At 35.5% G+C, this 25,894-nt stretch overlaps 1 long non-coding RNA gene and 4 pseudogenes across 2 annotated transcripts; 4 read left to right on the plus strand and 1 right to left on the minus strand.

The window, feature by feature from the left end:
• The first annotated feature begins 548 nt into the window (after nt 1-548).
• Nucleotides 549-4,606, plus strand: LOC148844779 (aspartic proteinase 36-like; annotated as a pseudogene).
• A 4,281-nt stretch (nt 4,607-8,887) lies between these two features.
• LOC148844780 (uncharacterized) lies at nt 8,888-11,096 on the plus strand. Of its 2 annotated transcripts, XR_016102511.1 has the most exons (3): nt 8,888-9,027; nt 10,266-10,471; nt 10,564-11,096. It is a non-coding gene; the product is annotated as an uncharacterized LOC148844780 (long non-coding RNA). The 2 variants fall into 2 exon arrangements; XR_016102510.1 differs by lacking the exon at nt 8,888-9,027 and having other exon boundaries at nt 9,335-10,471.
• A 265-nt stretch (nt 11,097-11,361) lies between these two features.
• LOC148844781 (GDSL esterase/lipase At4g10955 pseudogene) lies at nt 11,362-12,223 on the plus strand (annotated as a pseudogene).
• A 2,150-nt stretch (nt 12,224-14,373) lies between these two features.
• LOC148844782 (copper-transporting ATPase HMA4-like) lies at nt 14,374-20,073 on the minus strand (annotated as a pseudogene).
• Nucleotides 20,074-22,310: 2,237 nt separating this feature from the next.
• LOC148844783 (aspartic proteinase 36-like) lies at nt 22,311-24,628 on the plus strand (annotated as a pseudogene).
• The last annotated feature ends 1,266 nt before the right edge of the window (nt 24,629-25,894 follow it).

Here is a 25,894-nt window from a genome sequence, read left to right on the forward strand (position 1 = left end):
ATGTTTCTATCCCTAACACCATTGTTGCAGCTGATCCCGTTGACCTTGATCTTCCCATTGAACTTCGTAAGGGGAATAGAAAGTGTACAGCCCACTACATTTCACACCATCTTTCCTATAGTGCCTTATCACCCTCCTACCATGCTTTTCTTTCTTCCCTGGATTCTGTGTCTATACCCAGGAATGTTATTAAGGCTCTCTACAAACCTGAGTGGAAAACATCCATGCAAGATGAGATGGATGCTTTGGTCAAAAACCAAACTTGGGAAATAGTTGATCTCCCCCTAGACAAGGAGACAATCGGATCTCGATGGGTATTCACAGTGAAGTATAAGGCTGATGGAAAGATAGAGATGTACAAGGCAAGGTTGATAGCAAAAGGGTATACTAAGACCTATGGTGATGATAATCTGGAAACCTTTGCACCAGTAGCTAAGATGAGTTCAGTTCGTATCCTTTTATCTCTAGCAGCCACCTATTCATGACCCTTGTTTCAGCTTGATGTCAAAAATGCTTTCCCCAATGGTGACTTATAGGAGGAGGTATATATGGAAATTCCAGCAAGCTTTTATGAAAATGTTGGTAAAGGAAAGATGTGCAAACTCAGAAAATCTCTGTATGGATTGAAACAGTCACCTAGGGCTTGGTTTGATAGGTTCAGGGGGGCACTTATCCGTTTTGGATACACATAGACACAGCCTGATCATCCTCTAGTGTCAATTTTGATTGTGTATGTGGATGATATAGTGGTGACAGGAAATGATCTAGAGGAGATTGATGATCTCAAAAAATCATTGCAGCAAGAATTTGAGATCAAAGATCTTGGTGATTTCAAATACTTCTTAGGGATTGAAGTTGCAAGGTCCAAGCATGGGATCTTCATTTCACAGAGAAAGTATGTACTTGACCTATTGCGAGAGACTGGGAAGCTGGGGACCAAGCCAGCAGACACTCCTATTGATCCAAATCACATAATTAATGGTGTGGAAGGTGAAATGGTAAAGGATGTGGGGAGATATCAAAGAATGGTGGGTCGACTGCTGTATTTGTGTATGACACCACCAGATATTTCTTATGCTGTCAGTGTTGTGAGTCAGTACATGCATGCACCTCGGGTTTAGCACGGGGAAGCTATTGAGAGAATACTTGCATATCTAAAAAAACACCCTGACAGAGGCATTTTTTTCTCAAATCAAGAGAATCAGAAGCTAGAATCCAATACAGATGCAGACTAGGCAGGAAGCTTAGATGACAGGAGGTCTACATCAGAAGTGTGTACCCTTGTAGGTGGAAACATGATCTCCTGGAAGAGTAAGAAGCAAGCGGTTGTGGCAAGGTCAAGTGCAGAGGCTGAGTATAGATCCAAGGCTCATGGTGTCTCAGAACTTCCTTGGGTTAGATCTCTTTTGAGTGAGATTGGGGTGAAAGAAGAGGAACCTATGATGTTATACTATGACAATCAGGTTTCAATCAATATTGCCCACAATCCAATTCAGCAGGATAGGACAAAACACATTGAAGTTGATAGACGATCAGGTTTCAATCAATATTGCCCACAACCGGAGAAGTTTGTTTGCCTTATGTCTCTTCAGAGTCGCAGCTGGCTGATGTTCTCACTAAAGGGATGGCAAAGAACAAGCTTGAACATGATCTACACAAGTTGGGAATGTGTGACATTTACTCCCAACATGAGGGGGGTGTTGAAGATTAATTAGTTTTATGATTTTTTCTGAGTAGATGTTTATGTTAGTTGTTAGATAGGAGGTGGGGACCACAGTAGTTATGTGAGTCCAAACTTTTTTACGTTTTTTGAGTGTTATATATGTTGCTTTATGTTTTTCCGCGCTATAAGGGCATAGTTGTCTTTTTACTCCAAAAGAATTCTATGTTCAAATTGATACCAGAAGTGATGTCTCGTCGGTCACCAGAAATGCCTGCAGTGGTTGCCCCAAATATAAAGGTTTGAATCTAAAGCTTTCTTTCTTTCTTTCTTTTTTCCACCTCCTTCCTCTTCTTTCATTTCCAGTGACATTTTTGCAGGTGCAATCCTTACCAAGACTGTTACATTTTCGTAGATTTCTTTGAATTTCTTTGATGCCGCTGCCTCACCCACAGCTTCTCTAGTATCTTGTTCAGATGAAATATGTAATTTGACGGTTCAAACATTAGGTGGTGCTGCACTGCTCAGAATTCCCAATGTGGTTACTCCTTTCAGTATTGGTGATGGAAGTGGGACATCGGGTTATTGTTGTACAATATATGTTATTCTTTGACACCGTTCTCGGGAAGTATTTGGTTTCAAACTCTTCGGGTACCATAGTTTCTTGGTAGGCATTACGTATCAGATATGTTCTTTTGTATGACTTGGGTGGTGAGGATAATATAATGCTTCTTGGAACTTACATGATAGAGATTGGTTCTTGAAACAGATGTAGCAACTATCAGTCCGGAGACTTGACCAAGCCAGACAGAGCCGTTGATGGGATTTTTCGGTTTGGGCAGCAGGAACTGTCTGTCATTTCACAACTGTCCTCATGAGGAGTTGCACCAAAGGTGTTTGCTCATTGGCTGATAGGAGATAATAGTGGTGGAGGTATATTTGTTTTTGGTGGGATTGTGGAGCCAAGTATTGTCTATAGTCCTCTTGTTCCAAATCAGTATGTCCTCTTCTTGGAGTTATTAGCTTTTATTTGCCATTTTTCTTTTTCATGTAGCCGAATCTTTACAGTCTCCTTTCTGATCTCAAGTTTGTTTCTGGATTACTAGTACCATAAAAAGTTGAGGATGGACATATTGGAAACACCTGCATGTTTTTATCTGCAAAGGACATTTTTCCTTATTCTCGAACACATTTATAAATTTTTGTGGTTGGACGTTGTTAAATATATTTGTTTTGATTCTTAAAAATATGGAGCTTGTCCACTACAACTGCCTTTGGAAGTGTTTCTTCAAGGAGAGAAAAGAAATTAGAACCCTAGTGGTCAATGGTCTTTACTTACCTATAAAACTATCTAGTTAAATCTTGTTTGCTTCCTTCGATTCTATTTCATTTCTATCATAACTCTGTTTTTATCATTTGGACCTTTATATTAGTTTGGTTAAAGCTTGTTTTCTTCCTTAAGTTTGTTCAGCTGGCTCGAACAAGTTTTGATCACCATCTTACTCTACTTTCCCTCATTTTTTCACTTGTTGAAGCTACTCCAAGATTTCCGTAAGTATATTCATTTCTAATACTACCTTTTCCAGTTTCTCCCTTGTTATGAATTATTGAACCAAGGTAACAGAAGAAATTATAGTTTTGGATGAACTAATTCTGTGGGAAACATCCTCAACCTCTCCCTAGTTATGAATTACAAAGCCATGGTAACAGAAGCCATATCTTGGTCTCCAATACTAATAATATTACACTATTCTCACAATAGTTATATATTCACTTCAGTTTTGTCAATCCATGGAATTTCCTCTTTGACATGTTTAATCATGCATCCATGACTATGTGGTCAAATAAGGGCTATGTGTCAATCTATGTTGAAGTCTCGTTATAATTAAAAACTCTGATGTCTCTCCCCTAGGTGTCTAACACTGGTCATTGTGCCATCAAATATGTTCTTTAGTTCACATATCTGTTTGTCATTCACTCATTCATTTCTTTCCCAAAACATGCCATATCATTTCTTACTGTCTAAATATAAGTTTATCTTAACTAATTCGTACATCTTTTATTTTGATGACAATCTTTGTGTGCTAAAATCCAATGTTAGATAAGTTTGTTATTTTAGATAATCATCTCCTTTTCATTTTCATCGCTACTATTGTTTATGTGCATAAGAAAAATCAAATTTGATTCATTTAAATCTGATTCTGCATTGTGTTTAAATTCCTTTTGTCTCAAAACTATCAAGCCTGATTATAATATTTATCTGCAGAGAATTGTTGTCAATGGGCCAATTCTACCAATTGATCCAACAGTTTTTGCTACTTCAGGCAATAGGGGAACCATAATTAATTGGTACAACTTTCGCATACCATGCAGCAGATGCATATGATCCATTTGTCAATGCTGTGAGTTACAGGAACACAATTTTTTAACAATCTAATTGATGTGAAGCACTTTGTACAGGCTGTTGAAAAGGATCATAAACCCACACCTTTTATTTGTTAAAGATTGAAGTTAACCAACTGACTACTTAGTTTTTGTTGTTGGGGACGGAAATTGGTGAAACAAATTATATTCATGATCTCAGAATTTCATTTCTTCAATTTTTCTTTTGTGCAGATAGATAAAGTTGTTTCACAATCTGCTCGTTCAGCTTTATGTTTTGCTAGTACTGCACCTATGATCTTAAGCCAATTGAATGAAGTATTGTTATTATGCCACCAAAAGGTTTCAATTCAAATTTTTAACATTTCTCCCAAGATGGGGCTAGAATTTTGGTGCATTGGCTTCCATAGAGTTCAGGAACAAGGGACGACCATTTTAGGAGGTTTGAATCCTGACTTAAGTGTTTCTCCATTGTATGCACTAGTCCAAAATGTAGAGAATGAGTACTGGTTAGATGCTAGCCATTGCATTTATGTCATGTGTGCTTATCCTTGTTGTTTCTAGCATACACTACAAGCATATGTTTATATTTAGATATGTAAATGTATTATGTATATATTTGTATACATGCCTAGATATGTATGTATTTGTATCTTTGTCATGAAGTTCATTCTAAAAAGGTTTTACGGATAATTATGATGTATACATGAAAGCATTATTCCGCTTAATATAATCACCCATTAAATTATTATTCTTCATGACATGTAAAACTAAGAAACTAAATATATTTAACGGAATAAGGAAGTTCTTATATATGTTAACTTGGGATGCCAATGGGCCGAGTCAAATGGTAAACCCGTCGTGACCCGGCCCCATAGGGCCGGGTAAGGGTGAGGTGTATTTGGATTTAGGGCCGGCTTAGGGTTTTGATTCTTTGACCCACTTTGGGTTTGGGTACAGGTTTTGATTGGCCCACTCCGTTGGGTCATGATACCTACATATATACCAAGTATTCTTCCAGTTTTTTGACTTCCAACTATATCGGTTTAATGTTTATATTTTATTTACATGTTTATTTTGATTTTCTTCTTAATTTTTTAAATGGAAAAAGTAACATCTTAGAATCTATAAAACAACTTCCTCACTTAAATTAATGTTTTTTATGTCTTCAAAACATGTTAAAAAATACATTGAAATGCAACGGGTCAGGTTCGGGTTACAGTGCTTGAGAGTTGGGTTAGGGTTGTGGAAAGCCCATGCCGAACCAAATCGGTTGACATCCCTAATGTTAACAATCAACAGTGCTCTCGTGGACTATATTCCACTATATTGTAAGGACCAAATTTTGTGATTTGCCTAATTGCATCTCAAACTACTTAAGATAGACAATAGTTGAGATTTCCCTACAAACAATGTGGAGAGTGTACATATCTAAAAAGGCCATTATCCAATGGTGGCCCTTGCTATCTGGGGTCTTGGTAGGTAGATTGGGTAGTGCCAACTCCTAACCTTTAAAATTTTCTTTTGCACAAAGTGGCTGCTCTCACTGTCTCTATATGAGTGTATACATATCTCTCATCCAAAAATAGTATTCAGGGAACTTTTCAAGCAATTTACTTCTGTTCAACCCATACCTAACACATCATTGTGACAAGTTGTTTATTAGATGTGGTTTTTGCATAAGTTATGCCCAGTTTTTGAAGGTTTTGGGAACTAAGCTTCTATGCAGTGGATAAATTAGTGGAGATATTTTAATGTTATCTACATGATGAATACATTTATGAAATTCTTCTTTGCTATTTCTCTCTATTCACTATAGTGTCATACCTTGATTTATTGCAATGTATTTAGGAGTTTGTGTATACTACACAGGTTACATTGGAAAATGAGTTTAATAGTGACATTTCGTGTAGCCAAGAAAGTGGAGAATTACCAACAAACCACAAATCATGATACAAAATTAGAAAAAATAAAAAACTCAGTTATACTTCATATTTATATAGCATCTGAGACCTAAAATTCAAGAGATCAATGAAGGGTGACACAAGAAGAACTAGGAGTAGACCAAAAAGCACAAGGGTATTAGTAGTAAGAAATGATTTAGGCACTAATAATTTAACTGTGGATATGGCTTTAAGTTGAATGGATTGGCGAAAAAGGATTTGTGTAGCCAACCCCATATAGCTAGGATAAGGCTTGAATGATGATGATGATGACATATTAGGGATGATTGTTTATAACCTGGCCTTGCTTAGCTGCCTTGCAAATTTCTTGACCCAAAAAGCCACATTTCTTCTAGGCCTAACCCATCTTCGACCTACATTAAGACTACAAAAAATGCAGGTTTGTGATTTTTAGCTATATTAGGATAAACCTGATATTAGTTGTAACATTAGAATGGACGTTCAGACTACAACCTTTAATTGTAACCTCAGAATGAACTTTGAGTCAAATTTTCTATCCCAATATAATTGATGTGATTGCATTTCTGTAGAATTAGAATTGTTTTGAGAAATCCTACAACTTGTCAATGATGTTTGGGGACACATTAAACTTCAATATATTAATATTTATTATTATTATTTCATAAATGTATAATTATTATCTTATTAGTACATTGATATGGTTTTATTAGTTTTTCATAATTAATATTTTAGTATTTATCATTAATTTATGAATTTTTTATTCATAATTATTATTTTATTATATTTTTTATTATTATTGTCTTATTAGATTATTAACATTCTATTCTTTTTGTTTATTATTTTAAAATTTATTTATTAAAATTTAATAAATAATATGTTAGTATTTCATTACTACATTATTTATAATATATTAGCATTTTAGTTGTTCTTGAATATTACTATGATTATTAATTAATGAATTAATATCTTTTATTTTTTATTATTAACTTATTAATTTTTTTTTATAGTATTATTATTTTATGAATATTTTATAAATGTTATATTATGATTTTAATTATTAATATACTCTTATTTTATTATTATTATTTTCTAACTATAACATTTGGAACATTTTATTATTGAATTATTAATGTTTATTATTATTTTAGTTATATTGCGCTTATATTTTATTATTATATTTAATAATTAATATATTTTTGTTAATTTTAATTTATTAATATTTTGTTATAATACTATTATTTTATTATTATTGAATTAATATGTAGTGTATTAATATTTATTGTTATTTTATTAATATTATTTGCTTATTGTTAGTTGAATAATACTTTATTAATTTTTTAATACTAAGATATTGAATTCTAATGTGTGCCCAAACAACATAAACAAGTTGTAGGATTCTCAAGACAATTTTAAATTTATAGATCTGCAATCATATCAGTCATATAAGGATAAAAATTTGACTGAAAGTTCATTCCGAGGTTACAATTAATGGTTGCAGGCTGAAGTCAATTATGAAGTTATAACTAATAACTGATTTATCTTGATATAACTGAATCTCACCAATCGACATTTTTTATAGGCTTAATGCATGCCTGGGTTAGGCTAGGCCTAGAAGAAATGTGGCTGCCTAGGTCTAGAAATTTTCTTGCCTTGTAGGCCAGCCCGGGTCTTAAATAATCATCCTTAATATGTCATCATCAATATCATCCATGCCTTATACTACCTATGTGGGGTTGGCTTCATGAATGTTGTTTCGTCAATCCATTCAAGTTAAAGCCCGATCCACTATTAATTTTTTAGTGCCTAAATCAGTTCTTACAACTTCTACCCATGTCCTTTTTGTTCTACCCTTAGCTCTTCTTGTGTCACCCATCATTCATCTCTTGAATTTTAGGTCTTGGAGGTTGTGTAAATGTGAAGTATAACTGAGTTTTTGTTTTTTCTAATTTTGTATTTCATGATTTGTGGTTTGTTGGTAATTTTTCACTTTTTGGCTACATGAAATGCCATTATTAAACTCATTTTCAAATGTAATCTGTGTAGTGTGTACACAAACTCCTAAATACATTGTAATAAATCAGGGCTTGACACCATATCCATTAGGGAGAAATAGCAATTAAGAATTTCATAAATGCATTTGCAATGTAGACAACATTCAAAAGTATCTCCACTATTTATCCATGGCTTAGAATATTAGTTGCCAAAACCTTTAGAAAGTGGGCATAAATCATGCAACAATCATATCTAGTAAACAACTTTTCACAATGAAGTGTTAGGCATGGGTTTGAAAGAAGTAAACTGCTAGAAAAGTTCCCACTGAATACTATTTCTGGATGACAGACATGTGCACTCTCATATCGTGAGAGTGAGAGCAGCCACTTTCTGCAAAAGAAAAATGACAAAGGTTAAGAGTTTGGACTATCCAGTCTATCCCTCCCAAGACCCCATATAGCAGGGGCCACGATTGATAATGGCCTTTTTAGATATATGCACTCTCTACATTGTTTGCAGGGAAAAAACCAATTATCTTTTTTTTTATTAATAAAAGTCCCAATTATTCTCTATCTTAAGTAGTTCGAGAAGCAATTATGCAAACCATAATAATTGGTGCTTATAATATCATGGAATTAAGGCCATGAGAGAAGTGTCAACTGTTAACATATATGAGAACTTGTTTATTTTATCGATAGATAAAAGATAACCTGCAGCGACTAATCAAGTTAAATCACGATAAAAATTTTATCGAAAGTCCATTCCGAGGATTAGCTAGTTATGCCAATTCCAACTTCTCCAACAAACATTTTTTTTTTCATCAATAATTGTTTTATCACTAAACTTCCTACATTGTTTTAGATTCCCTAAAACCTTTATACTTTTGACATTGGAAATACTTCCTTCCATTTTTATGAATGATCAAAATGTTGCATAGTAGTTCTGCTGTCTGAAACAAAATCATGATATTTTCAACTGCATTTTGAGTGATGCAGATGCATTGTCAACACTAGTAATGTTGCGTGTATATTTGCCTCAATTTGTACAGGAGTTAAAAGCTGTGAGTTGGTAAGCCTGACTAAAGAGAAGAAAACTAGTTTTCTCTTTTTTTGTTTATGATCTTGCTAATCAACGCATTGGATGGGCTAATTACAACTCTAAGTTAAACAGACAATGCAAGACCTTCAAGTTTTTCCATGAAGAATGTTGATCAAGTTGCAGATTTACTTTTCAGGTTCATTGTAGATTTGCTTTACAGGATCGACTGCAATTTTCAAATATTATCATATATAGCAATCAATCCAATTTCAACTTCATAAAGAAGGAGCTCACAGCCTACTTAATAACTTGTTCATTAAAAAAGCAACTACCGGGATCTATATTTAGATAATCGGGATCAACATCAAATAGCTTTAATTTAACCTAAAACCACAAAGAAACAGATATGTTCTTTTTTCCCTTTTACTTCTCAGTTTGAAGATCTACAGGGATCATCACTGATCCATGATTGTTCTTGAATCATGTATTTGTTTTGAGATGCAAAAATAAGTTTTTTTTTTTTTTTTTATTTCAAAAAGTAGCCCATTTATATCTTTTTGAAACCACCAAAATGATGGTTTTTAAAACGAAAACAAATTGTAGAGAACAGATATTGTATGATTTAGGGAAGATGATGAACTCATGAAATATCACTATATGAAAACATGATTCTTAAACCAGAAATTCTTGAACACATTTTTATCTCTGTTTTGGTCACAAACATGTATACTTCCAATAACATGTTTTCCGTGTTTTTATTTTAGTAACCAATTTTTCATCAAAATAGATGGTTTAATTTGTATTTGTAACTCAGAACAAGAAAAGCAATTCACTCGGAAGAACACCCAGTGTCATTCTGTGCCAATGTGTCTTAATTATTATTTATTTTCTAAAACAAAATGTGCCTGATAAACAAGATTTGAGTTGTATAAATCAAGCAAATTTGTCAACAAGGAGAAATCATTCTTCATTGTTCATAGTAAAATGCCCACCATCCAATGCCTTTTATAACACATTGGCCGCTCAGTCCGTGTCTAATTTTGTTTTCAAACTTGTAACTAATGTTATTGGAAATTTGTATTGATGCTTCTTTTCTTGATGTTATTCAAGTTTTATTCAAGGTGATATCGAGATGCATCCTGAGCTTCTTTTAGTTGTGATTGAAACAAACTTTATTGGCAAAACTAAATTGTTGGATGTTATTGCTATGTGAGATTTTGAGCCTACGGTTGATCTCTTTCTTGACATTGTTAATTCTGGGTTGAAAGTTGCAAGTGAACTCACAACTCTGCTGGTGATGGGTCAACAACCGCATCAGTTCTTGCACGCAAAATTATCAAATTAGGCTGATTGAGTGTTACTTTTGGTGCAAAGCCTATATCAATCAAGAGAGGGATTAATAAGACAGTACAGGGTCTGGTGGATAAGTTGGAGAAGAAAAATAGGCCCGTTAAGGGGCGTGGTGATATTAAAGGTAATTGCTGTTTTTATTTCTTCATGTTATTTTGCATTTTTTACTGTTGTCTGGTACATTCTTATACCAAATATTCATTTTTATTTCTTCAGTTGTTGTTTCCATCTCTGCTGGAAATAATGATACCATTGGGACTATGATTGCCATGCAATTGATAAGGTTGGCCCTGAAAGTGTTTTATCCATTGAATCTTCGTCATCCTTTGAGACAACTGTAGAGGTGGATGTAATGGGGGTTTGTATTTTTTAACTGGTTCCAAGCTCCATTTGTCTTTCTTAATTATATGATGTATGTGGCGTTTTCCCTTGATGTCTTTCAGACTTGTCTGCACATTGATCTTGGATACATCTCACCACAGTTTGTCACAAAGCCTGAGAAAAATGATTATTGGATTTGAGAATGAAAAGGTCTTGGTAACTGATCAGAAGATTTCAATAATAAAGGACAAACTTCCTCTGTTGGAGATGACCACACAACTATGAGCTCCTCTACTCATTATAGCTGAAGACATCACATAATTCCTCTTTTTTTTTTTATCTTGTTTTTTGGAGAGGAACAAGATGTCTAAACATTCACTAACTGTTTTACTGAATTTTTAATTGGGAGGATGTCATGCTGTTGATTTTTTTTTGGAGCACAAACCCTCGTGGATTGCAACTATACATAAAAAAAAAAAAAAAACCAACATGCAAACAAACAAAGAAGGGAGAGGAAGAGAGTGAGACATTCCTTGCTTAACCACAATTAACTAACTCTTGCATTTTTGTGAACAAGATTTGCAAGCATGTTTGTGAATGTAGTGCTTTGGCAGGTACAAAATTACATTTGGTAAATTTGTTAAGAACTGATCCAGTTGAAGATTTTGCCCCCACTGGGTGTGAATTTTCCATTTCCAGTTGATTTGTCCACTCGTGGATAATGTAGATTTCTCCTTCTTTGGCACTATATATGAATTCAAACCCCAGTTCTGCAACTGTGGCCACTCAACACAGGGTTCTCCATGATATGTTGTTGCTTTCCATTGTACCATTACCTAGCCTGAATCCTTCCTACAAGATCTCTGTTTGGACTTCCACTTCATCTAGAAGGAACTTCATTGTACCTTTCGATTTCAGATTGCAATGGAAGTTGTCCAAGACACAGTTTCTGCCATTGGAGATTTTAATGTATGGTTAACAGGTCAATTGTTGGGATCTGTTTTAGCAATGTTGGATGGTAAGAACATGGCAAAGATTGGCATTTTGCTTAAATCATTTCTAATCAATCCACCATTCTTCTCTGCTCCAATTGAGATTTTATTCAATCCACCATTTTTCTCTGCTCCAATTGAGAGGATAAGAGATAAAAAATTGAAGCATGGGATCCACATCGCAAGCAGCTTGATCACTGCAGGACGTTCTATGGCTGTGAAGGGTTACAACCAAAATTCTCCACCAGAAGATCCATTTCTTGCTTTGTTGACATGGGTCCCATATCTGTTTGTGAATCGTGCAGATGACCTCTGTTTGGAGTATGTTGAGTACTTGGAGCATACGAAAAAGATGAAGGAGATTGGAGCTGGAAGCTTTGAGAAAGTGAGTACTCAAAACTCTATTGGGGGGCTATTCATGCATGTAATGGGGCAGGAAGCAGAGCAACTGCACCTTCTTCCATCAGTCAATCTGACCAAACCCGAGCTCATCATCAGATTTTAAACGTGCTCATGGGATTCACCAGTGCTGGAGGACGAAACTACAGCTAATACAAAACTGATTGATCATATTCACCTATCCATGCATGGGCACTTGAAAGGTGGTACAGGCCTAGATATCTTGAGATGTCTCCAGTCTAACTCTCATTCTAACTACCTCGGATCTGACCATAACAATGATTCTGAAGAGAACACCCAAGTAATGAAAAAAAAAAACCAAATTCTTTCTTCACAACCAAATATTGTATGGACTGAGGCAATCATATCTTCAGGGTACAGGGTTCTGACAGTTAGTCATTTTTATGCCTGACTCTATTATAGTCCAAGCTGGACTATATCATTTCTATTTTTTTAGAACTTATATTACAAATTGAAAAGGTCTATGCACAGAAAAAAACATTGAAACTGGGGAAGGGGTTATAAAATGACGGACATGCTTCGTATAAGTTCTCTGATGTGATCATTGACCCTGGGTACCCTCAGCATGACATCCTGTCTATCTTAATCTGATTAATGAGATTTGGAGATAATGGTTGATGGGTAATTCTGGGAATAAAGGGATAATTATTGGTCACCTTCCTATAGGGGTGAGGCTTATCGTTGAAGATAGAAGTCAAACTCCTCTCTGGAAAGATCTCTAGCATCCAGCAAAAGTTGTTCATCCAATTTGTTGTAATAAGTGCTTAAGATAACTCCATCATAACTCCCATAAGTGGGTGAATGTTTAGGTGGTTTGGTTTTAGCTCTGATTAGTTCTTGGTTCAGCCACAGAATTCCTGTTTTTCCTAATTTTCATTGAAACCTTGTTTCTTTGTACACTTGTGTCTCTATTTGTAGAGTCAATAGTTAAGACATGTTGGCCAACGATCTGGTTTGTCAACATCTTAAACAACATCTAGCATGTAAAAGAGGTTCATAAGAGTGTGTGCACTACTTTCATGCGAAGGGAACATTTGGTTTTGACTGAAATGGCTAAGTGAATAATTACTTTGTCTTTTAGGGGATAAAATTTCACCATATGTTTTGATTTATTTTACATTTCTGCTTCTTGTGAATCTTTTGTGCATTAGGTAGGTCCTTAACAAGGGTATGGGTTATGTTTGCTAAAATATTAAAGAATATTAATTTTGGGCTAGTAATGTATGGTTGGTTTATATAAGACAAGGTTGATGGGTAGCATTGGTTCAAAATCTAGCATAGTGTTCTCTAAACCTGTGGGAAAATCAAGAGAATACTTTTATGTTTACTTCCAGTATCAAAGAACTACCAGAACATTGTTGGCAATGTCTGTTCTGGATGCAAGGAAGCAGCCTCACCATCACTATTCTGCAAAAAGGTTAAAAAAAAAAAAAACACTTGCATGAAACAACTTAGCACCATTCCATTCATCTAATTCCAAAAATTGTTTTAGTCTATCACACAATCATATCCAATTAGATTGTCAGATCATACTTGCTACTTTTACAGAAGACATGAAACCTAGAATGCATCCTCTTTGAGTAAAAGTCATGAACCATACCCTTTGATTGGTGGGTGAATATTAGATAATGTTCCTCTGAAAATGAGTTTCACTTGCTGGTCTAACCTTCGACTTTATAACCAAAACTTGGATGACAAAAGAATGCAGCATTAGCAACAATATAGAAGTTTCGGATACTGGAACTCTTTGGTATGGTCAGACATGCTGAAGAGGTGGTCCATGATCATTTGGCTCACATGTGTACCACGAGAAAATTTTACCATTTGACCATATCCACCCGTTTACTGATATGCATGTATACTGGAACTCTTTGGTATGGTCAGACATGCTGAAGAGGTGGTCCATGATCATTTGGCTCACATGTGTACCAAGGCCAGATGCAATCTTCAGCTTCAGAACGACTACAATTATTATTATATAAATTGAACTTATTTTGTATTGAATTTGAGTGTCTCACAACCTGAAGGAATGTGTGGGAGGGGTCATTACCATGTTTTCATAATCTATTTCTTCTCATTCCTTCAGGCAGCACCTTTTATCCTTCACTTAATGAAAGAAGTTAGAAGTATTTCCTCCAGAGGGCTTAAATCTGCACCACAGCTCAATGTCATCTCTATGGGAAACCTTCTTGGGACTTCTAGAGCCGCCTGTAGTTAAAGTAACTCGTTTTGCTTAAAAGTATATTTATGGCTTTCTAATTTCTGTTTAGCAAACTAAAGAATTCTAGTTGCCTTACCCAGAATCTGAGTAACTAATTGACCCTTGAGTGTCTTGGGCTTGCAAAGGTTTCTTGTAGGACTACAATAAGAGCGATGAGCAGACAACACTAAGTGAGGAGGCTGCCATGCAAGCACCAGCAAACCAAGGTAGTAATCGGATTCTGGTAGAAGGGAATAAAACCCCAGCAATAATTGGCATTCCAAGAACATTGTAACCCAAGGCCCATACATAGTTGAGCTGGATCCTGGAGAGAGTTTTCCTTGAGAGATCAATGGCTGTTATAACATCCTCCAAGTTGCTCTTGATGGGAACAATATCAGCAGCTTCAATGGCAACAGCAGTAGCCGCACCTATTGCCAAGCCAACATCAACAGCAACTAAAGCTGGAGAGTCATTGTTTCCATCACCTACCATTGCAATAGTAACACCTTTCATCTGGCATTAGATTTGATTTCAGTCAGTCAATACAGTCATAGACATATGCTCTACATAGACATCTAACATCATATTGTCAATTCTTGTAGTTAATCAGATAGTGCCTTGTAATTGATGGGTTCAATTGTCAAACATGATTCACTATCACCATATCATGTCAGATTCCAGACAAAGTTTTTTGGACTATCACAGTATAGGCCAGCAGATCAGTCTTCTTTGACATAATGGCAGAAAAGAACTAAAGATGTTAGCAATAAACCAACAAGTCCTCCGAATTATGTTTTGCTCTGATTATTACTAGAACTTCATACTCAGTCTGTGCCCAATAAAATCATAGCATGAGAGGATGTTAGAGATACATGTATAATTTATATACTAGTACAACCATTAGGATATATGGATCACATATACAACATGAAATATGTATTAATAAACTGAATTGAGAATGGCGGCATACACACTTCAGCCGGCCCTATAACCTTATATTGATGTTTACAAAGTAATTGTAAAGAGACTGGGCCGAATGGGCCCTAACAGCCTCTCATGTGATATCCTTTATTTTATCTCTTATTTTATGTTGATGGGCCTCACTTAATGGGCCTGTTATTTGTTCTTATTTTACTTTCTTTATGTAACTGCCATGCTGACCGTCCACTTAAGGGTATACTTGTTATCATCAATTTTTGACTTCAAGTAAGTTTACATAGTCAAAATTTTATGTTCTTTGATTTTCGTTTGATTATTGGTGGCATACGGAAGTGAGTTCAAGCAGGTGCCAGCTTCTATACCTGCTCCAGTAGATTCCGTTTTGACGGATGTTACTACAATTAAGCTAGATGGGACGAACTATCTTGCTTCGACCCAGTCTCTTTACAGTAATGTTACAAGAATGGATTAGAATGCCCCTGATTAGTGGTGGGACACTCAGACATAAAAAAAGAATAAAACAAGTTTAGGCCCAATAACTAAGAACTTAAAACATAAAAAAGACTAACATAAACACTAAACCAATTGAACCAACACTCCCCCTCAAGCTAAGCATGAATGTCAGTAATGTTTTGCTTGCCAAGTAAGTCTAAGAATTTCATTGAAGCTAGTCCTTTTGTTAGCACATCTACAATCTGCATCTCGGAAGGAGTATAAGGAATGTAGAGTTCCCCTGAGACTATCCTTTCTCTAACGAAGTGTCAGTCAATCTCAATATGCTTCGTCCTATCATGTTGCACTGGGTTATTTGCAATGTTGAATGCAGCCTTGTTGTCACAGTACAGCCTGAGAGGACACTCGACCTTTATCCCGAGCTCACTAAGAAGGGTCCTAAGCCACAATAGTTCAGCAACACCATGAACCATAGCTCGATGTTCATCCTCTGCACTTGATCTAGCAACCACATTCTACTTTTTACTTCACCATGTATCCAAGCTCCTTTGGATATATTTACCTGTAATTATTTGATCTTATCAGCTTTTCCTAGTGGATCAGTTCCAGCAAACACCTTGCTAATTCCAAGCTCCTTTGCTATGGCAGTTGCTGTAGCCGAGTTGTCACCAGTCACCATAACACTTGAGATCCTCCTTGACCGGAGGTATGATATAACCCGTTCTGCCTCTGGTTTCACAGGATTTGTTATGGAAAAACCCCCAGAAATCCTCCCATCAATAGCAACCAGTACACATGTACGAGCTTGCTGTTCAGTTTCTGACATATAATCTTCAACATCAGGTCCCAGTCGAACATTGCAGGCCTGCGTGAGCCTCTTGTTGCCAACCAACACCAGTTTTCCCCCAATATTTCCACTAATCCGAGCCCCTGGATGCACCTCAAAGTCCTTGGGTTCTGTTACATGTTCCATAGCAGAGCCATACTTCTGACGCAGCTTCTTAGCATATTCCACCACAGCCCTTGCTATTGGGTTCTCACTGTTTACCTGCCAATGGAACTTTCAGAAATCCTTGGGAAAAATCAAACTATAACTTTTAATCCAGAACATAGAGCAAGAAACTCCAACAAAACTAGGTGTTAAATATCAACCACACCTCAGCAGCAGCAGCCACATCACAGAACTCCAGGATAGACACGTTTAAAAAGAGCATTGTATTAACAACAAGAAGTTTTCCAATTGTCAATGTGCCAGTTTTATCAAACAAAACAGTTTGTACCAGCATCTTGAGGGATATGGCCTTGTTAATCATTCAAGTCCAGAATAAACTCAACTTCTAACAAAAAAGCAATTCTAAAATTGGATATTTAACTGCATTTTTTACAATACAGATTATTCAGATCCATTTCTTTATAAAAAAAATGGTATATTTATTTGACGTGATTTCTTGCCTTATGAGCATTTTCAAATTTCAAGTGCATTTCCACCCTTGATGAGGACACCTTGAGAAGCTCCCTTCCCTGTGGCAACCATGATGGCAGTTGGGGTTGCTAGTCCTAGAGCACATGGACAAGCAACTACAAGAACTGAAATACAAAACTTCAGAGCCAGCTCAAACCCATCCAGCGTTTAGGGTATACACCAACTTCTCCTGGAATGATCCAACCCAACCATGTAAGGAATGCTGCTACAACATCCTGCAATATGGTGGAGGGAAATAAATACACATTGCATCAAGGGAAAGACAAGGAGATTTTTCCCTCCTATATTCCTATTTCGACGAAACATAAGAACTTTAATGAAGTCTTAGAACAAATAGGTCAAGGTCCTTGCACAGAGGAAAAGTTTTTTAAAATGAAATTTATTCATAATTATTGAAAAACTGGTCTAACAGCAAATTGATAGACAAATTTGATACAAAATTATGTTTTTAAAAATTGATTGGCATCTGGAAGAAAAATCTCCCAGAATTTATGTAAAACAAGAAGGGATTTAGGAAGGTGGCAATGGCAAGTAACCGAAGTCATGAAGTCTGGAAGGGAGTGTAGCAAGAAAAATGAAGTGGATAGGAGCATCTAGAGTGGTTCCTGATTTATGCATGTTAATCAGAATTAAATGAAAATTTTATAGAATGACTATAAGACCAGCAACAATATATCATTTTGTTCGTTGGGTTAATATCTTGTGGTGTGGACTGATTATGCAGCAGATAAATGTCACATTTTATCCACCATAATTTAATTGGTAGATACAAAAATATAGAGCAGATAACTTTTCTTCTGAGGACATATACAGACTATGAGATACTCATTAAATTCATCTGTCTCTTTTCCAGGGAAACCAATTGTGCTTCAAGAGTAATTCATCTTTATTTTATCAACATTCATTTTCTTGTATTTTACTTTCATAGGTTTACCTTCACCTTAAAATCGCGAAAGCATACCCGGGGAAACACTTGAATTAGAAAAATAGAGAAACTAATTTCTTAACATTCTTCATATGATAAATGTATAAGCAAGAGTGCATTGTTCACTCTATCATCAAGAAAAATTGTACATTGAGTGAAAGACATCTCTGCGCTGAAAGTGATAAATGTAAAGATCTAATGAGTTCAAAAGAAACTATTCATCAGACGACATTACTAGATAGATTTTTCAAGCACCACTTTTCCCAACCTTACAGGAGTTAAGCAATCAACAATTTCACAGAAACACAGTACATGTTGAGCCTTTGAACTAACCATTCATAAGGAGCTAATAGAACTGACTAGAGTAGATCATTATTAACTTCAAAGTGAAAGAGAAAGTCATCAAAGAAAGAAGCTACCATAGGAACAAAGAATTTTGAAATTTGGTCTGCTAGTTTTTGAACTGGTGCTCTGGCAAGTTGAGCAGCTTCCAGCAGCTGTACTATTTCGGACAATGCAGTCTCTGACCCAACATGAGTAGCCTTAACTACAAAGCATCCATTCTCATTTACAGTTCTACCAGTAACCTGATTATGACACATTAAAGCATAAATTAATTTGAAATTTGGCTTCCGGATAAAGTGTACAAGGTTACTCACAATGCAGAAAGAAGAAATATATAAGGGTCAAAGGGCCATCACCAAAATTTTGTCCCAGTTATCTGGGGTCTTGGGACGGGTGGACTGGATTGGTTCAGACCTAAACTGAGGCATTTTCTTTCAGGAAGTGACAGCTATCAGACTCAAACCCACGCTTTCATGTTTGTCAGCCCAAGATTTTATCTGAGGCATTTTCTTTCAGGAAGTGACAGCTATCAGACTCAAACCCACGCTTTCATGTTTGTCAGCCCAAGATTTTATCTGAGGCATTTTCTTTCAGGAAGTGACAGCTATCAGACTCAAACCCACGCTTTCATGTTTGTCAGCCCAAGATTTTATCATTGCACCAAATATGGCCCCAGGAAAGAAGAAACATAAGAAGAAAGATATAGAACAAAAGAACAGAACCTTGTCTCCTGGCCTCTTAGCTACGGGCATTGCTTCTCCGGTGATCGTACTCTCATTTACATGGCTTTGTCCCGTTATAACAACTCCATCATCAGGAACTTTTGCCCCTGGAACAATCTTAGTTACGTCATTTCGTTGTATCAGTTGAGTACTTATTCCATCTCTGAGATCACATTTCCTTCCCCATCCAAGGTTAGCAGATAAGCTGTATCAGGTTCAAGGTCCTTCAGCTTTGCCAAAGCATCTGATGTTTTCCCCTTTGCCACAACTTCACTATATGTCAATATTTTGATTTATTTTATATTTCTGCATGTTGTGAATCTTTTGAGCATTACGTAGGTCCTTAAAAACGGTATGGGTTATGTTGGGTAAAATATTAAAGAAACTTAATTTTGTGCTAGTAATGTATGGATGGTTTATAGAATATAAGGTTGATGGGTAGAAATGGTTCAAAATCCAGCAAAGTATTCTCTAAATCTATGGGAAAATCAAGAGAATAATTTTTTGTTTTCTTCCAGTATCAAAGAACTACCAGGACATTATAGGCAATGTGTGTTCTTGATGCAAGGAAGCAGCCTGACTATCATTCTTCTGAAAAAATGTTAAAAAAAAGCACTTGAATGAAACAACTTAGCACCATTCCATTCATCTAGTTCTAAACATAGTTTTAGTCTATTACACAATCATGATCAATTAGCTTGTCAGGTCATACTTGCTACTTTTACAGAAAACATGAGACCTAGAATGCCATCCTCTTTGAGTAAAAGTCATTAACCAACACATTAACCATACCCTTTGATTGTTCCTCTGAAAATAAGTTTCACTTGTTGGTCTAACCTTCAAATTTATAACCAAAACTGATGACCAAAGAATGCAGCATTAACGGCAAGATAGAAGTTTCGGATACTGTAACTCTTCGACATGATCAGACATGCTGAAGATGTGGTCCATGATCATTTGGCTCACATGTGTACCGCGAGAGAAAATTTTGCATAAAATAGAAATTTTGCATAAAATAAAAAGTTGACCAAATATTAAAATTTCAAATATAAATTAAATTATCATTTTATTATTATAAAAATATATAGTTTTAACTTAAAGTATATCAAATTTGTTAAAATTTCTATGATATATATTATATGCAAAATCATGATTTTTAATTATTAAAATAATCATTTCATTATTAGAAATTTAGAAGTGTTTTCTATTTTAATTTTTGAAATTAAAATCATTTATTCTTATAAATGTAAATTAGTGGATTTTGTATATTAAGTTTAATATTATATTCCTGAATATTTTGTAAACATTTTTTATATATTTTTTGGAAATAATAAATATATTTTTATTTAATGTAAATTATAATATCAACTAATAATTATAAAATAAATAAAAATTATAAGATTTATATGAAGCACAAAATTATAAATTTTAAATGCTAAGATAATTATTCCATTATTAATATTTTATTTATATAAATTTCTTGAGAATAAAATCATCTTTTGACGTAAAAGTAGAATTTATAGATTATCTATTTCATTTGTTTATAAAATGCTAATTTTAATATCTTTCTTTTAATTTTTAGTTGGAGTTTGGATGGGCGAAAAACTAATAAAATTATTTTATTTCATGACATATTAAGACATGACGGCTTAGTGATTTGAAAGCGTGTTAAGAAATTCAACGCCATGTGAAGTGATGCAGGATCCAATCATACCGAAAGTGTCATTTATCTGACAAGGATCTGTTATGGGCACATCTTCCCGCGTCAATCACTCCAATCGTCCATTTCGAACAAATGGCCCATTCTAAGTCGATGGTCCGACTGCCTTGGTCAATGATGCACAAATCAAATCAACATTTTTTTTTTGGTAAAAGACGATTTTGGGGTGAAACCGAATCGGTCAAGTCACCAGTTTTTCTTCAATCCGTTTGTCCGATACGGTCTAGTTTTGAAAAGACTGAGAGAAACACTTTATTTAGTTTGTATTGGTGTGTATCAACTGATATAATGCAATATAGGACAATACGCATTCATATCGGTCTAATACATGCGTTTTAAACGTATTCTATATTATCATTCACCGATACTAATACGACATACCCCGTATAGGACTTATTGTATCTATATATCTAAATCGTTGTTACACTTTGAATCATGTAGTAACACATCATACTTTACATGGGCACTATGGCTTACATCTGTGCGAAAATTAAATGGCGTATTTTTTAATTAAAAAGAAAAGAAAATTAAAAAAAAACGCATTTGGAAAAGAATGGAAATTCTATTTTAAATTGCCAAGTAATCCCGAGAAGCCAATGGTGACCGTTGATTCGCCTTAAAAGCTTGCGAGCAACTCCATTAATACATACATACATTAGCCACGTGTTAGCAGAAGAAGCAAGATGCGCGGCCATCGTTAGTTTAGAGGGCTTTGTACGCACTCATCGTTAGTTAGTTTAGAGCCTTAGAGGCTTTAGGAGGTGGAAAGTAAAAGAAGAAAACATAGATAACGTCTAGTGTAACTCTTTTTATTCCCTCTTCTTGATTTCTCTCTGCTTGGGTGGGCCCTTTGGTAGTCTCTAGACTGTTTCTTGTTTTCTCTCTTTCCCTCTCACGCACACTCTATTTCTTCTGTATGGATTTCCGTTTTTATTGTTGTTGTCGGGAGAGGGTGAAATGCAAATCAAAACGAAATGCCGGGTTTCTGATCTTGGTTTTGGGTGCCATCTTCCTGCCAGCAGTAGTGTTTTGTCGATTTTCGAAGCTCGAAGGAGCCTTTCCGGTGGACCTGAGAGTTGAGCTGATTGAGTTTAGAGCTCGTGACAGGGTAAGGCACCGCCGAATCTTGCAGGGTGGGATCATCGATTTTTCCGTTGAGAGTGCCTACGATCCTTACACCGTCGGGTAATTTTTTCTTTCGGTCCTTGGTTGATTTTAAGCCGTTTGGCTTCCGGGTTTTGTTTCTGTTTTTTACCTACTCGTTATTTTATAATTTATATTGATGGGTTCTTGATATTCTTTCCTTCTTTACTGTTTTCCTTTTTTGTTTAGTGGGTTCTGGATTTGATGGTTTTTTGATGTTATGAGATTCTTCAGTTTGTAAATTGACAGCTATCTGGGTCTATACTCTTCTTTTGATGCTTTTGATGTAGTTCATAGATGGGATCTATTGGGTGGGGATTTATTGTAATAATTTTCACACATTTCTTTTTTCATTTATCCGAGATCGATTTTACTAGAGCGAAATTGGGGATTCCTCCAAAGGAATTCTATGTTCGAATTGACACCGGAAGTGATGTCTCGTCGATCACCTGCAATGCCTGCAGTGGTTGCCCCAAATATAAAGGTTTGAATCTAAAGCTTTCTTTCTTTCTTTCTTTTTTCCACCTCCTTCCTCTTCTTTCATTTCCAGTGACATTTTTGCAGGTGCAATCCTTACCAAGACTGTTACATTTTCGCAGATTTCTTTGAATTTCTTTGATGCTGCTGCCTCACCCACAGCTTCTCTAGTATCTTGTTCAGATGAAATATGTAATTTGACGGTTCAAACATTAGGTGGTGCTGCACTGCTCAGAATTCCCAATGTGGTTACTCCTTTCATTATTGGTGATGGAAGTGGGACATCGGGTTATTGTTGTACAATATATGTTATTCTTTGACACCGTTCTCGGGAAGTATTTGGTTTCAAACTCTTCGGGTACCATAGTTTCTTGGTAGGCATTACGTATCAGATATGTTCTTTTGTATGACTTGGGTGGTGAGGATAATATAATGCTTCTTGGAACTTACATGATAGAGATTGGTTCTTGAAACAGATGTAGCAACTATCAGTCCGGAGACTTGACCAAGCCAGACAGAGCCGTTGATGGGATTTTTCGGTTTGGGCAGCAGGAACTGTCTGTCATTTCACAACTGTCCTCATGAGGAGTTGCACCAAAGGTGTTTGCTCATTGGCTGATAGGAGATAATAGTGGTGGAGGTATATTTGTTTTTGGTGGGATTGTGGAGCCAAGTATTGTCTATAGTCCTCTTGTTCCAAATCAGTATGTCCTCTTCTTGGAGTTATTAGCTTTTATTTGCCATTTTTCTTTTTCATGTAGCCGAATCTTTACAGTCTCCTTTCTGATCTCAAGTTTGTTTCTGGATTACTAGTACCATAAAAAGTTGAGGATGGACATATTGGAAACACCTGCATGTTTTTATCTGCAAAGGACATTTTTCCTTATTCTCGAACACATTTATAAATTTTTGTGGTTGGACGTTGTTAAATATATTTGTTTTGATTCTTAAAAATATGGAGCTTGTCCACTACAACTGCCTTTGGAAGTGTTTCTTCAAGGAGAGAAAAGAAATTAGAACCCTAGTGGTCAATGGTCTTTACTTACCTATAAAACTATCTAGTTAAATCTTGTTTGCTTCCTTCGATTCTATTTCATTTCTATCATAACTCTGTTTTTATCATTTGGACCTTTATATTAGTTTGGTTAAAGCTTGTTTTCTTCCTTAAGTTTGTTCAGCTGGCTCGAACAAGTTTTGATCACCATCTTACTCTACTTTCCCTCATTTTTTCACTTGTTGAAGCTACTCCAAGATTTCCGTAAGTATATTCATTTCTAATACTACCTTTTCCAGTTTCTCCCTTGTTATGAATTATTGAACCAAGGTAACAGAAGAAATTATAGTTTTGGATGAACTAATTCTGTGGGAAACATCCTCAACCTCTCCCTAGTTATGAATTACTAAGCCATGGTAACAGAAGCCATATCTTGGTCTCCAATACTAATAATATTACACTATTCTCACAATAGTTATATATTCACTTCAGTTTTGTCAATCCATGGAATTTCCTCTTTGACATGTTTAATCATGCATCCATGACTATGTGGTCAAATAAGGGCTATGTGTCAATCTATGTTGAAGTCTCGTTATAATTAAAAACTCTGATGTCTCTCCCCTAGGTGTCTAACACTAGTCATTGTGCCATCAAATATGTTCTTTAGTTCACATATCTGTTTGTCATTCACTCATTCATTTCTTTCCCAAAACATGCCATACCATTTCTTACTGTCTAAATATAAGTTTATCTTAACTAATTCGTACATCTTTTATTTTGATGACAATCTTTGTGTGCTAAAATCCAATGTTAGATAAGTTTGTTATTTTAGATAATCATCTCCTTTTCACTTTCATCGCTACTATTGTTTATGTGCATAAGAAAAATCAAATTTGATTCATTTAAATCTGATTCTGCATTGTGTTTAAATTCCTATTGTCTCAAAACTATCAAGCCTGATTATAATATTTATCTGCAGAGAATTGTTGTCAATGGGCAAATTCTACCAATTGATCCAACAGTTTTTGCTACTTCAGGCAATAGGGGAACCATAATTGATTATGGTACAACTTTCACATACCTTGCAGCAGATGCATATGATCCATTTGTCAATGTTGTGAGTTACAGGAACACAATTTTTTAACAATCTAATTGATGTGAAACACTTTGTACAGGTTGTTGAAAAGGATCATAAACCCACACATTTTATTTGTTAATGACGCAGCGTGGAAGCAATGGAAACTGGAGCTAGCTATGCAAGCACTGGGCGTTCGCTAGCACCTAGCGAATAACACCGATTTCTCTAGGAGAGAGAAAAGGTGGCGAAAACTAAAAGAAGAGAACTCAGGCAAAATTGGAAAATATGAAGTATGAATTGATTCATAACTCTGGGAAATAGCAGTATTTATAATACATTGAGAAATTGTAAAATAATTAGGAAAGAAAAACTGTAGTTGATCTAAACATCTCAAACACATAGCTGGATCGAACTCTTTTTGATCTTGGTCTTGATAGGATCAAACTCTCTTGGAATTCTTGGGCTTGATCTTCCACCGTTGGATCTAATCATGAATCTTGGAAGTCTTGGATTATCTTGATCTCTAGGATTCTTGATTATCTTGAATTCTTGATAATTCTTGAATTATCTTGAATTATCTTGACTTCTTGCCTTATCCTTATCCTAGAGCTGCCGCCCCTAGGGGTGTGATGGGCTTTCTTGTGATGGGCCTCCATCATTATAAGTCGCAAGATCGATCCATACTAGCCTATTACAAGCAGTTGGCCCATTCTTTCATAACTCTTTCGGAATATTGTATTGAATCGGGGAGACCTGTCTTACCTTTCTAAAATAGATTGAGGCAAATTGTCGGATTGATCACTGATATGGCAAAGACGACTTTAGAACACTGATTCTAGAAATAGAAAGGGTCAAGAAAAAGATGATTCACTTCAGAGAGAAGGTAAGATGAAAGGTATATATATTAAAAAAATAATAGGATTTCTTTTTTTATTTTTTTTATAGCCTTGGTTTAGAGGTATATAGATAGGGCATTTCGCGTAGCTCAGGTTTCACAAGTTTTGACTCCTATTATGATGGAGGCCCATCACAAGAAAGCCCATTTCACCCCTAGGGGTGGCAGCTCTAGGATAAGGATAGGGCAAGAAGTCAAGATAATCCAAGATAATTCAAGAATTATCAAGAATTCAAGATAATCCAAGATAATTCAAGAATTATCAAGAATTCAAGATAATCCAAGACTTTCAAGATTCATGGATTAGATCCAAGAAGATCCAACGGTGGAAGATCAAGCCCAAGAATTCCAAGAGAGTTCGATCCTATCAAGACCAAGATCAAAAAGAGTTTGATCCAGCTATGTGTTTGAGATGTTTAGATCAACTATAGTTTTTC

The sequence above is a fragment of the Nelumbo lutea genome, chromosome 7 (assembly GCF_056320005.1).
Source record: "Nelumbo lutea isolate HS-2025 chromosome 7, American lotus-T2T, whole genome shotgun sequence".
NCBI classification, from domain to species: Eukaryota; Viridiplantae; Streptophyta; class Magnoliopsida; order Proteales; family Nelumbonaceae; genus Nelumbo; species Nelumbo lutea.